Consider the following 12630-nt stretch of genomic DNA (forward strand, 5'->3'; position numbering starts at 1 on the left):
ATTTTTAACGCTAGGAAAATCAGAACCACGAATTCTTCAAAGTAAGTCTGCTTAAAAAAAAATCAAATTCAAAATTTAAAATAAAAATTTATAAGCCGGACACACACAAATCCTGCTGGTTTGGCTGCCGGGCTACTGTCCTCTCCTGATGCACCTTTCTGATCTCTCCTTGTTACCTTCACGGTTTCCCCCCTTTTCCACATTAGCTCTAACTGTAGGAGTTAATCAAGGTTCCGCCCTTAACCTGCTCACTGTTTCTCTCTCCTTTAGCATCTTCCACACCCCTTAGGGATTCACTTCGTTATGGACAACTGGCATATCCATTCTCTCAGCTACCAACTTGTATTCTGAGCTCCTCAACCAGACTTTATCTTTGACCCTTTTCTGCCTGGGTGTCCCACCATTCACTCAGGCATCCTACATTCATCCAACAAACACATAAGGAGGACCCGCTATGTTCTAGAACCTGGCGATACGGTACTGAACCAAGTCCCTGCTTTCATGGAGCTGACTTCTTGGCTGGGTTTTCAATCCCCCATTCTTCACTGTCAACTTACTTAAATATTGCTGTGGATAAAACTTCCAAGAATACAACATGGCTCATCTTACTCTTTTACTCACATCTGCCTTCAGTGGTTCTCATTCATATAGAATGAGGCCTTAAGTCTTTGGCTCAATAGTCAAGGCCCTCACGATCTATCCACAGAATATAAGAACCTATATCCCCCACACCATACGCTAGAGCCCGAAGGACCTGTTTCCTGCGCCACACACACGGCGCAGCGTCACTCCTCTGGGCCTACTCACTTTCTTTCCTTTGCCTGAGCCTTATCTCCCAATCCGTATTTACTCACTACTCATTATACTCATGCTTGAAAGACCAGCTCAAATGCTCCCTTCATGAACATCTTCCTAATATTTTTCATTTGAACTATATCAATTTTGTAGTTTTGCTAATATTCTATGCTAAATTTATAAATTTCTTTAAGAGCTCAGAGCAGGAGCTTAGGCTGATATTTTAATGTTTATGTATATTTATTTATTTATTTATTTATTTAAGATTTTTATTTATTTGACAGAGAGAGACACAGCAAGAGAGGGAACACAAGCAGGGGGGATGGGAGAGGGAGAAGCAGGCTTCCCGCAGAGCAGGGAGCCCGATGTGGGGCTTGATCCCAGCACCTCGGGATCATGACCTGAGCCAAAGGCAGACGCTTAACGACTGAGCCACCCAGGCGCCCATGTTTATGTGTATTTAAATGACAATAAAACTACTTTAATAATGTGGGAAGTACAGGCATTTTTTTTTTCCTTTTGAAATTGGTCTATACAGTCGTCAATTTTGAGAATCACGGTAATAAGGGTTAAGGAACAAAGATACTTCAGGACCAAAAATGCTGTTAGATAAGATCCTCTCTAAACTGGGGCACCTGGGTGGCTCAGGTCATGATCCTGGAGTCCTGGGATGGAGCCCCATGTTGGGCTCTCTGGTGAGTGGGGAGTCTGCTTCTTCTGCCTGCCCCCCCCCACTTCATGCTCACACTCTCTCTCAAATAAATGAACTCTTAGGAGAAAAAGAAAAAAAAAAATCCTCTCTAAATGACCTTGTCTTACTAGCATCCATAGCAATGCAATGGAGTTGCCCAGACTCATGCCTCATGGTTTTGTTTTGTTTTTTTAATATTCAAATATAATAATGTTTGCATTTATTTAGAATAGTTTCCCCCATTGAATCTTACGTTTTTATGCTGCTTGTAACTATTTTAGCTTTGTTTAAGTTGTAATTAAATTTATCACATTTGGATATACTGAATTAGTGCATAACTATACTGCCTTTTATATGGGTTGCTTAGGATGTGTCTCAATCAGTTCACATAGTTGTATGTCTGTCACAGTAGAATCCAAATCTCTATTAAATGCTTTTTATTTTTAATATAAAGTATGATGTACTTGGATGACAATTTATAATGTTTTGATATTAAACCTGCAAGCTTACTGCTGGTGAGTTTTCTATTAAGGTTGGGCCGAATCCAGATAACACAGACACATACGCAAGTCGGTTTTTTTTTTTTCTTTTTGCTATCTTCATGTCACAAAGAACAAATGCATGATTCTCTAAGCTGTGTTGTGATTTTGGCAATTAAATATTAAAGGGTTTTTGATTTTCCACTTTTGTGTCTCTTTGTTCTTCCCGTTGGCATTTCACACCAGAGTAACAGGTTCAGTCAACAATTTGGGCTGTAGCTCTACAGAGGGCATGCACTTTTAATCCTTTCAGCTTCCAGAATACCTGGTCTTCCAATTTGCATAGCAAATATATAAACTCATATTGCTGATTATCTTTCTTTTTAAAGTGTGACTTTAAAGTATCCCCATTTAGTTTGGTTTCTTCTCAGCCCACTAGGAGAACCGTGTCCATGGTGGATACTCATGTATTTGTTTCATGTATTTGTTGACTGATTAATGAGGCCCCATCAAAATAATCTGATTTGTTAATACATGTGTAATGAGAATCAGATTTACTAACCTTGGCATTGTTTTTATCTGTTATGGATATAAACTGCTCCTAATGTTGTAACTAAATTTATCAACAATGAGTAATGAATAAGTTTTATGTTATCTGTTACTACTTACTACAAATCTAATTTAACAGTTGTGCATTGTTTTATTTTACCAATGTTAAAAAGAAAGCTGGTCAAGTGACAACACTGTATTTTACTTCCTCATTGTTAATAGAGTTGTTTAATTTTAATTACGTGTTTACTTGATCCTACAATCCCTTTCATGTACATAGGAACCCTACTGAGTCAGTGACATACTCAAACCACTCATTTCTCTTTCAACTTAAGACTTTTTTTTTCAGTTTTATTGAAAAATAATTGACATATATCACTGTTTAAGTTTAAGGTGTCCAGCATGATGGTTTGACTTACATATATCATGAAACAACCACATACTAGGTTTAGATACAATAAAAGGAAGAAAAAAAACCCATTTCTTCTTGTGATGAGAACTCTTAGGATCTGCTATCTCAACAACTTCCCTGTACATCACACAGCAAGTGTTAACTGTAGTCATCATGTCAATACATCACATCCCTAGCACTTATCTTTTTAAGAATTTTTTAATTTATTTATTTGACAGAGAGAGACACAGCGAGAGAAAGAGGGAACACAAGCAGGGGGAGTGGGAGAGGGAGAAGCAGGCTTCCCGCGGAGCGGGCAGCCCGATGTGGGACTCGATCCCAGGCCCCTGGAATCACGCCCTGAGCCGAAGGCAGATGCTTAATGACTGAGCAACCCAGGTGCCCCATTTTATCTTCTAACTCGAAGTTTGTACCTTCTGACCACCTTCTTCCAATCCCCTCCCCACTCCATTTTTAAAAAAATACCTTCAGTGAGCAGAAATGCCATTTCCCACTTCCTGTCCTTACCCATGAAAAATGCCCACAAACCATCCTCTCGCTCTTTTGTCGGGCAAGGGCTGAATACTGATTCCCAGGAAGACAGCACAGCTGCCAACAGTTTGGGTCCCTTGATCAATACACAGCGGCACCAACCGCCCGTCGGTGCCCTCACGACCCACTGAGCTGGGATGGGAGAAATACGTTTTGATGTGATATTATGCCAGTGCTGTGTTGTGGTTTTCCTTTTTTGTTTCAGTAATTAGACTCCATTAACTAAAACATCTATATGCATGATCTTCAACACCAGCAAAGCCTCCTGATTATAGTGATCACAAAGGTTTTGTTACAGAGGCTATTCCTTCTAAGTACTCTTCATAAATACAAGCTTGAATTTGCCAAGGTAGCTTCCCCTAAAAATTCCTTTCCTCGTTCTTTTAGTTACATTTTATCCCATAAGCTGAGGGATATAATTAAATGCTACTTAGTTAGCATCTTCAGTGTCAGTGTATTTATTGTGAGAAGAGAACATGGCACTATCATACTATTTCTTTATCTCAAAGAACTACAATCCCAATGACATGGTAAAGAAAGAAAGGATATGGGGACTGGGGAGGTAAAAGAGGGCAAGAAATGATGTCATAGCAAATTGCTCTAAGACCGTGGAAGAGTGATCATGAAACCATGAAATTAAAATGTTGTCTGCAATGAAAAAGCAGTAAGGTGTTCTAAAAAGGAAGTAATAGAAGGTGAGGAAAATCCTAAAAGAATGAACTAATTAGCAACTAATTAAGATACAGAAATTATAAAGTGGTCAGGGAGGATGTGGTTATAGGAAACCATGAAAGCACAGGTCATAATTTTGAAATCAATGGAAACTGAAAACAAACCAAAATTTTGCCAGTGGAAAAGAAAGCTCTAGGAAGAAGAGAATAAACAGAGAATAAACTGCCTTTAGTCTAATGGTAGAAGTATTAGAAGAAAGGGAAGGACAGGAGAGGAAGGATCAGACATAGGCTTTCAATCAAATAAAGGCATCTTAAAACCACTTGATTAAGAGCTTCCCAAAAAGCATAGTAAATAAAAAACAAAGCTTCTGGCACAGACACCATGAATGCAAAGGAAAAGGAATGTCCTACTTCTGGGCAGACACAAGGAATAATTTTAGCAACCTAAGAGTCACCTATAACATTCCCCTGCTCCAAATATCGAGCACTAGCGTGATCCTCCAATGATATGCGCACCTGCATCTCTACTTTCATCCACTTCAACAGGACAGTCCATTTCTAGGTGATGGCATCCTGTGATCACTAAGCCGTATCTTGTGGAACAGAGAAAAGCCTCGGTGGGTAGAAGGGCGTGGAACAGTAGAAAACAGCATTACCTGAGCTTAGCTGTTGTCCAGTTCTAACCACTTCTAAAATGAGACTGTTATCTACTGTCTCTAGTCCTGCCCTACCTTCTTCAGGGGCTGATCACCCCTCATGTGTTAGGGGAGGAACTTACAGCTCCAAGGAACACAGTGGTTCCGACCCCAGGCTGAACAGTCACTGTAATCCTCTGGGGACTTGTAAAAAAAAAAAAGAAACAAAGAAAACCCCCCAGTGGTGGGGAGGGTAAGGGCACACACTAGACCACTGAAATCAGAATCTCTGAGAATGGGATCCAGAAACCTGTAGTGTCCTGAAATCTCCTCGGGCATCCTATTGTGCAGCCTGGGTTCAGAGCACAACTGAGGCAGTTAAGAGCACGGGCCCTGGAGAGACACCATTTACCAGGAGACTCCGTTCTTGCACTTAGTGTGAGAAGGGGGCAAGATCACATTTAGCAGGTGCTTCCAAAGCATCTGACACATAGTAAGCTCTCCAAAAGTATTATTACTCTTATTGTCCTCGGACACCTCAGGTTACGGGATTTTCTCAGGCTAATCAAACTTGCATAGCATTTACTCTCTGCTTTTTTACATTTTGCAGTAACTATAAATTATCCTGTTATTTAACATTTTATGCATATACATTATATTTCTCCAATCAGACTGTGACATTCTTGGGTGCCAGGGACTTTTCTCGTCTTCTTACCAGACCAGGCTCATACACCCAGCTGGTATCAATAAAGCATCACTGATGATTATTTGACATGGTCATTTTTCACTGTTGAGACCCCACAAATTGACACATTGAGCTATCAGCTGAAATTAAAGGTTTTGTTCCTCTTTGTCTTCTATTTTGCAATAAAGAATGAGGGCCACTCTGTTTTCTCAAACCTCTCTTTGTATTTAAACCTTTTTTAAAAACCAGGTTATTATTTCAAACTAATGGGAAGCTTTTCATCAAGAATGACTGTTGACTTAACGACAGTAACTTGCAGCAGTTCTGTTATGATTCACCTTTAACTAGAAGGTGGCAGAAATTACTAGATGTACACCAGTATCTCACTCACTCCTTGGCCTCCGTCATAGTCCCCTTATGTTAGCTGAGCACATGGCTGCCCAGAATACAGAACACTGTTCCCACCTTTCACTATTCCTACCCCCAAGAAGGTATAACAGTGTAACTAAGTTATAGCCAACAGGATATAGTAGTATGTGCCACCTCCAAGATTTACTTTCTAAAAATACCTTTCATATACCAGAAATTCGTGATTAAAATCTACAATTCAATAGTTAGTGTAGTCACAGAGTTGTACAAACACTACAGTCTAATTATAGAACATTTCTATCATCCCAAAGAAACCTCTTACCCATTAGCAGTCCTCACCCTACTTCTCACCCCAGCCTGAGGCAACCACTAATCTAATCCCTGTGTCTATAAATTTGCCCATTCTGGACACTGCATATAAATGGAATTATAAAATATGTGACCTTTTGTGTCCAGCTTCTTAGCATAATGTTTTCAAGATTGATCTACATTGTAGTGTGGATCAGCACTTCATTCCCTTTTGGACAAATAATATTTGAGTGTATGGATATTATACCATGTTTTATTTACCCATTCATCAGAGGATGGACATGCTGCTGATAATGGACATGTGTGTACAAGTTTTTCTGGGGACATTTGTTTTCATTTCTCTTGGAAATATACCTAGGAGTGGAACTGCTAGGTCACATGGGAACTCTACATTTAACTTTTTGAGAACTCCCAGATTGTTTTCTTTTTTAAAGATTTTATTTATTTATTTTAGAGAGGGAATGAGAGAGAGAGCACATGAGGGGGGGGGCAGAGGGAGAAGCAGACTCCCCACCTAGCAGGGAGCCCGATGAGGGACTCGATCCAGGGACTCCAGGATCATGACCTGAGCCGAAGGCAGTCGCCCAACTAACTGAGCCACTCAGGCGCCCTCCCAGATTGTTTTCAAATTGGCTGCCACCATTTTACATGGACAGGGGTTCCAATTTTTCCATATCCTCTCCAACACTTGTTATTATCCATCTTTTTAGTTATAGTTGTAGTAATGGTGTGAAGTATGCCTCACTGTGGTTCTGATTTGTAGTTACCAAATGATGAGTGATGCTGAGCCTCCTTTCATGTGCTTATTGCCCATTCCTATTATCTTTTTTGGAGAAATGTTTATTCAGATCCTTTGCCCAGTTAAATTTGGTTGTCTTTATTGTTGAATTGTAACAGTTTTCTGTATGTTCTGAATGCAAGTTTCTTATCAGATATATGATTTGCAAACATTTCCTCTCATTACAGGGACTGTTCTTCCACTTTCTTGATAGTGTCCTTTGAACCACAAAATTTTTAAATTTTGAAGTCAAATTCATTTTTGTCATTTGTGTTTTTGGTGTCATATGTGAAAAACTGTTGCCTAACCTAGCATCATGAAGATTTGTGTCTACATTTTATAGTTTCTAGTTCTTACATTTAGGTTTGTGACCCATTTTGAGTTAATTTTTGTGCATGCTGTGAGTAGGGGTCCAGCTTCATTCCTTTGAATGTGGATATCCAATTGTCTGAGCACCAGGTGAACTGTCTTGCCTCTTTGTCGAAAATCAACTGACAGTAAGTGTAAGGATTTATTTCGAATGTAAGGGTTTATTTCACCTTAAGTGTATGGATATTTCTATCCTTATGCCAGTACCACAATTTCTTAATTATTGTAGCTTTGTAATAAGTTTTGGAGTTGGGAATGTGAGTCTTCCAACTTTGTTATTCAAGATTGTTGTGGTTTTTCTGGGTCTCTTGCATTTCCGTATGAGCTTTATGCATCAGCTTGTCAATTTTTGCCCCACAAAGAGCAAGCTAGGATATTTCGATGACAGTGACTGTGTGCAACCTATGTATCAATTTGGGGAGGACTGTCATCTTAACAATATTAACTCTTCTGATCCATGAACATGGAATGTCTTTGCATTTATTGAGATCTTTATTTCAATGAGGTTTTGTAGTTTTCAGTGTGCAAGGCTTGTTCTTCTTTTGTTAAATTTATTCCTAAGCATTTTATTCCTTTTGATGGTAGTGCAAATAGAACTGTTTTTAAATTTCATTTTTGGAGTGTTCATTGCTAGTGTAGAGAAGCACAACTGATTTCTATATATTGATCTTTCATAGCCTGAAACCTTACTGAACTTGTTCATTAGTTTAACAGTTTTGGCTTGTTTTTTGTAGATTCCTTAGGGTTTTCTATATACAAGTTCATGTCATCTGCAAACAGAAATAGTTTTACTTCTTCCTCTCCAGTCTGGATGCCATATTTTCTTTTGTTTTTCTTGCCTTAATGCCCCTCGCTAGAGTCCCCAGCACAACACTGAACAAAGTGGCAACCAAGATGTATGTTTGGGAGAGGATGTCCCCTCTTTTCCATCTTTATTCTTCCTGATAGATGGAATGTGGATGTGATTATTGGAGGTGGAATGGTAGTGACCATCTTGGACTTTGAGGGGAACTTAGGACCAGAACTGAGTCCAAGACATAGCAACAACTGAAAAGAAACCTGGTCTTTGCCATCTTGGGCAACATGCCAACCTGTGGTCTTTGCCTTTAGGTCTCCGTAACTTCAAACCAAACTCAGGTTAACATGATACAGGAATATAGAATAAAGTAAGAATTGTGGTGCCTGCATTATTCAATCAAAATATATCAACTAGGTTCAAAAAGGAAAAGAATTTTTGATTTTTTTAAAAAACCAATAGTATTAAAGGTGTCTACGTAAGGAAGTACTGTCTAAGCCTGGCTCCTGGTTTTAAAATCTGAGCAATGTCTGGTATCTTTTTTTTACTTCAAAATAATGCCACAAAATTTAGAGGAATAGCATTCCTCAATATTATGCTTCTGGTAATTTACTTCAAGCTTCCCAAATAGTCTGTGATTGTAGAAGCTATGTAACCAACCCAAGTCTACTTCATAAAGACCAGATTATTACTCAAAAAATCACTAAAAATATTATCACACATTTAATAGAACTCTTCATTTGTATCTAATTACAGGTAGGCGTTATATGTTTGCTCACATTTGCATGGTTAAATTAACATATATGATGAGCTTTGGCTCTAAATTATTTATGAAACCAAATCAGGCTCATGGCTCTAGATGGGGTGATATCAAGTATCTCTAATGCAAACAGAAAAACAATGTATTTAGATTAATGGCCAAAAAACATTATGAGGAATACAGATGAAACAACTTTCCTAGAATTTACCATCAGTAGGAGAAGTAATGTCAGCATTATAGTACTTCAGCGATATCATGGGCATGGTACCATAGAAAGGAAGTCACTCCACAGCCTTCCAGTTATGCATCCATTTGACCATTACTAAGAATAAAGATCCAGGAACTAACTCTCCATTCCTCCCTCTTGTATCTCACTTTGGCTATGAACTGGCAGCATAGCAACTCTAGTATCCATGCTTAGTAGCTGCCTGTATTCTGAAAATGTGTAAGAACGTAAAAGAAAGCAACTTAATTCTTTGAAGCGGAATCTATAATATGCCAACTCAATCAGGGAGGTTTTCTTCCCTTTGAAGCCTCTGGGATATTTTTATTTTTGGAAAATATTCTGATTAAGTTAAAACAAATATGTGCTGTCATAGCAGGTTGACTAATCTAAAAGTGGTTTCTAGTTCCTTTACTGACTAAAAGTATCAAAAGTTTAGAAAGATAAAACAGATGCTAAGGAAGTCCTTAAATCCCCATAGCAGCTCTTTCCTCTCTCGCTCCCGGCCATCTTGGCGGCTGCTCTCGGTGGGCGCCATCCTGAACCTAAGGCAGGACGATGGTGGTGGCCACAAATATGACGAAAAAGTCGCTGGAGTGGATCAACTCTAGGCTCCAGCATGTCACCAACAGTGGAAAGTACATGCTGGGATACAAGCAGACTCTGAAAATGATCAGACACGGCAAAGTGAAACTGGTCATCCTTGCGAACAACTGCACAGCCTTTAGGACATCTGAAATAGAATACTCTGCCATGCTGGCCAAAACTGATGGTCATCACTACAGTGGCAATAATACTGAATTGGGCATGTGGGAAATACTACTGAGTATGCACACCAGCTATCATTGATCCAGGTAATTCTGTTATCATTAGAAGCATGCCAGAACAGACTGGTGAGAAGTAAAACACACAAAATTTTTCTTTAATAAAACTGGCCAGAGTTTGTTTTTTTTTAAAAAAATAAATAAATCCCCATAGCACCTATTTTCACCTGAGTGCTATGCTTGGAACGACTAAGGAACCTTCTCGTCTCCCCAACTAGATCATGTTTGCATTCCAGAGGACTGCTGGGCATAGACCAGGTGCATAATAAATGCTTTATGAATGAAGAATCTTGGGTAGAAATTGGTGAGCATTCACATCAAATACATCTAAGTATAAATCAAGCTCTCAGATCTTAGTTAACATTTAAACATTTCAAGGAAAGAGTATTTAGAAAAGGCTATTTTTTCAGTATCTCCTATTGATCTCTTCCTACCCTAAACAAACATCCAGAAATCTACATTGCCTAAGATCCCCTCTTTAGATGAATATTCTATTCAAAGGCCCAAAGACTGTAGTCTGGGTTCTAAGCATGTGAAAGGATTGTCGTATTTTTACACTTTATCCCAACAAGAAGAAAAGGAAGTAGAGATTAATTTAGACAAAGTACTAAGTGGTAATGTCGTGAAAGAACTTCACAGTGAAATTTAAGCAAAAAGGAATGCATGAAACAAAAGAGAAAGATGTTTAAAATGAGAGAGAGAGAGAGATCAGGGATATATTATTACCTCTTTTCAAATGAACCCTTGGACAAAAGACTCCTTTGTCAGCAGATTGACTGGGAATGATAGATCCCTGCTGTATGAAACAGAAGTATGCCTACTTAAGTCAAATCTGAAATGTTATGCTCTGAAATAGTGAACTGAACCTAATATTTAAAAGATAAGAATTCTTTGCCAAGTGGTTTTTGGAAAAACAGGTGAGCAATTGTACTATCAGTATTTCTACAAACGTTTAAAATATACAAAGCCTAGCACGGTGCCTGGCAAATACCATGGAATCACGTTTCTGGCAGGTGAAGAAGGGGACTCAGATTTACATCGGAAAGCCGACACAAGAAAATTACTCTTTGGCCATCCATAAAGGACGGTAATAGGCATTCCTCTCTCAATGAATCTGACACATCCAGCGTGCCCTCCAGTACGCCCTCCAGTGTTGGGCAGTGCATAAGATGATGCATTTGGTTGGTATGAGGTATGTACTTCTCACATGGTGTGAGGAGGAGGTGTACCTACCAAATAAGGCCCTCAGAGACCGGGAGGACTGAGAGAACCAGAGAAGCAGGCATATCAAGCTACCTGACAGAGGGCAAAGGTCAAATCACCAGGCACATTTCTAGGCTCTCCCATTCCTGCCCCCAGGCTCTGTTTCCACTTCTTCAAATGAATATATAATGACTCCGTAAGTTAGGTGGGAGGCAGTGTGAAATCTCAGAAATAACCTACAGTTTGGAGCCAGATTTAGGTAACTGCGGTTCTAATATTTATTAACTATATGACCACGAGCAAATTACTTAATCTTTGAGCCAGGGTGTTCTCACATTTCCAATGATAGTAATAATACTGTAAGTAAGTTGAAATGATTGAATGAGAACAAATATAAAGAACTCAGGACAGTAGTACCCTGTAGATAAAAGGCTCATGAAAAATAGGACTTCGGTTTTATTTTCTTCTTCAATAAGTGTCCTCTCCCTTATTAGCCTGACTCAGGTACATACTACAGGTTTTTTTGTCCAATAAGAAAATATAACGTGCAATGATTTGCACTTTACGCTTCACTTCTATTTCAATAAAATAAAGGGGTGATATTCACCAGGTGCAAATGTTATGTTAAAGCCAACAATTTTATGTCAAGAGGATAAACTGAGCCACAGGTCAAGTTATGGGATTTTCATTGTTATTTTTAGTTTCAAATTTGATCTAGATCCCCTGGAACTTTATTATGTGACAAATAAAACAAACATAAAATACTAAAGAATTACACTTAAAAATGATTCGGGATGCCTGGGTGGCTCAGTCAGTTAAGCGTCTGCCTTCGGCTCAGGTCATGATCCCAGGGTCCTGGGATCAAGCCCCACACTGGTCTCCTTGCTCAGCAGGGAGCCTACTTCTCCCTGTGCCTGCCACTCCCCCTGCTTGTGCTCTCTCTCTCTCTCTCTCTCTCTCTCTGGTACATAAATAAATAAATAAATAAATAAATAAAATCTTAAATTTAAAAATGATTCACTGCCATCGAAGTCACAACCCAGAAGATATATCCTTAAGAAAAATATTTGAATTACGTATTTGACAATTTTTAGAATTTTCTCATATTAAGCAGATTTCTAAAAATCCTGCATAGCCTTAAAAACTAAACCAAACAAGATTTTGAAAAAAAGAAACAAAGACTCACACATACACCACTGCTGAAAATCTCATGTTTCTAGTACCAACACACAAAAACAGTGAGTTTTAGTATTCTCTGTACACATAAAAGAGGGTTAATAAGAAAAATGCAAACACCAAATAACACCTGAGTTTTTAATTTTTCCAGGTAGGCTGCCCTGAAGGCAAAAAGCCAGACAACAACTTTGCCTCTATAACTTCAAAATACATACAATAAAAAACTTCAATATGAAAGAACATCATATACTAAAATACTAGAAATAAACAAAGACTTAAGAAAAATCAGATCACCAAATTTTATAGACACGTCTATAGAGATATAGTAGGCCTAAAGGAAATGCGAAGCATGTGTGAAAAGGAAGGTGCAAC

At 38.7% G+C, this 12630-nt stretch overlaps 1 protein-coding gene and 1 pseudogene across 4 annotated transcripts in view; one reads left to right on the forward strand and one right to left on the reverse strand.

Annotated features, from left to right (window-relative positions):
* Positions 1-12630, reverse strand: part of GAREM1 (GRB2 associated regulator of MAPK1 subtype 1) — a 194444-nt gene that overhangs the window by 125731 nt on the left and 56083 nt on the right. The gene's annotated exons all lie outside the window — the stretch shown is intronic.
* Positions 9428-9959, forward strand: LOC113912893 (annotated as a pseudogene). The gene has a single exon (XR_003517028.1). The product of XR_003517028.1 is annotated as a 60S ribosomal protein L30-like (transcript).

Source organism: Zalophus californianus, chromosome 14 (assembly GCF_009762305.2).
Source record: "Zalophus californianus isolate mZalCal1 chromosome 14, mZalCal1.pri.v2, whole genome shotgun sequence".
NCBI classification, from domain to species: domain Eukaryota; kingdom Metazoa; phylum Chordata; class Mammalia; order Carnivora; family Otariidae; genus Zalophus; species Zalophus californianus.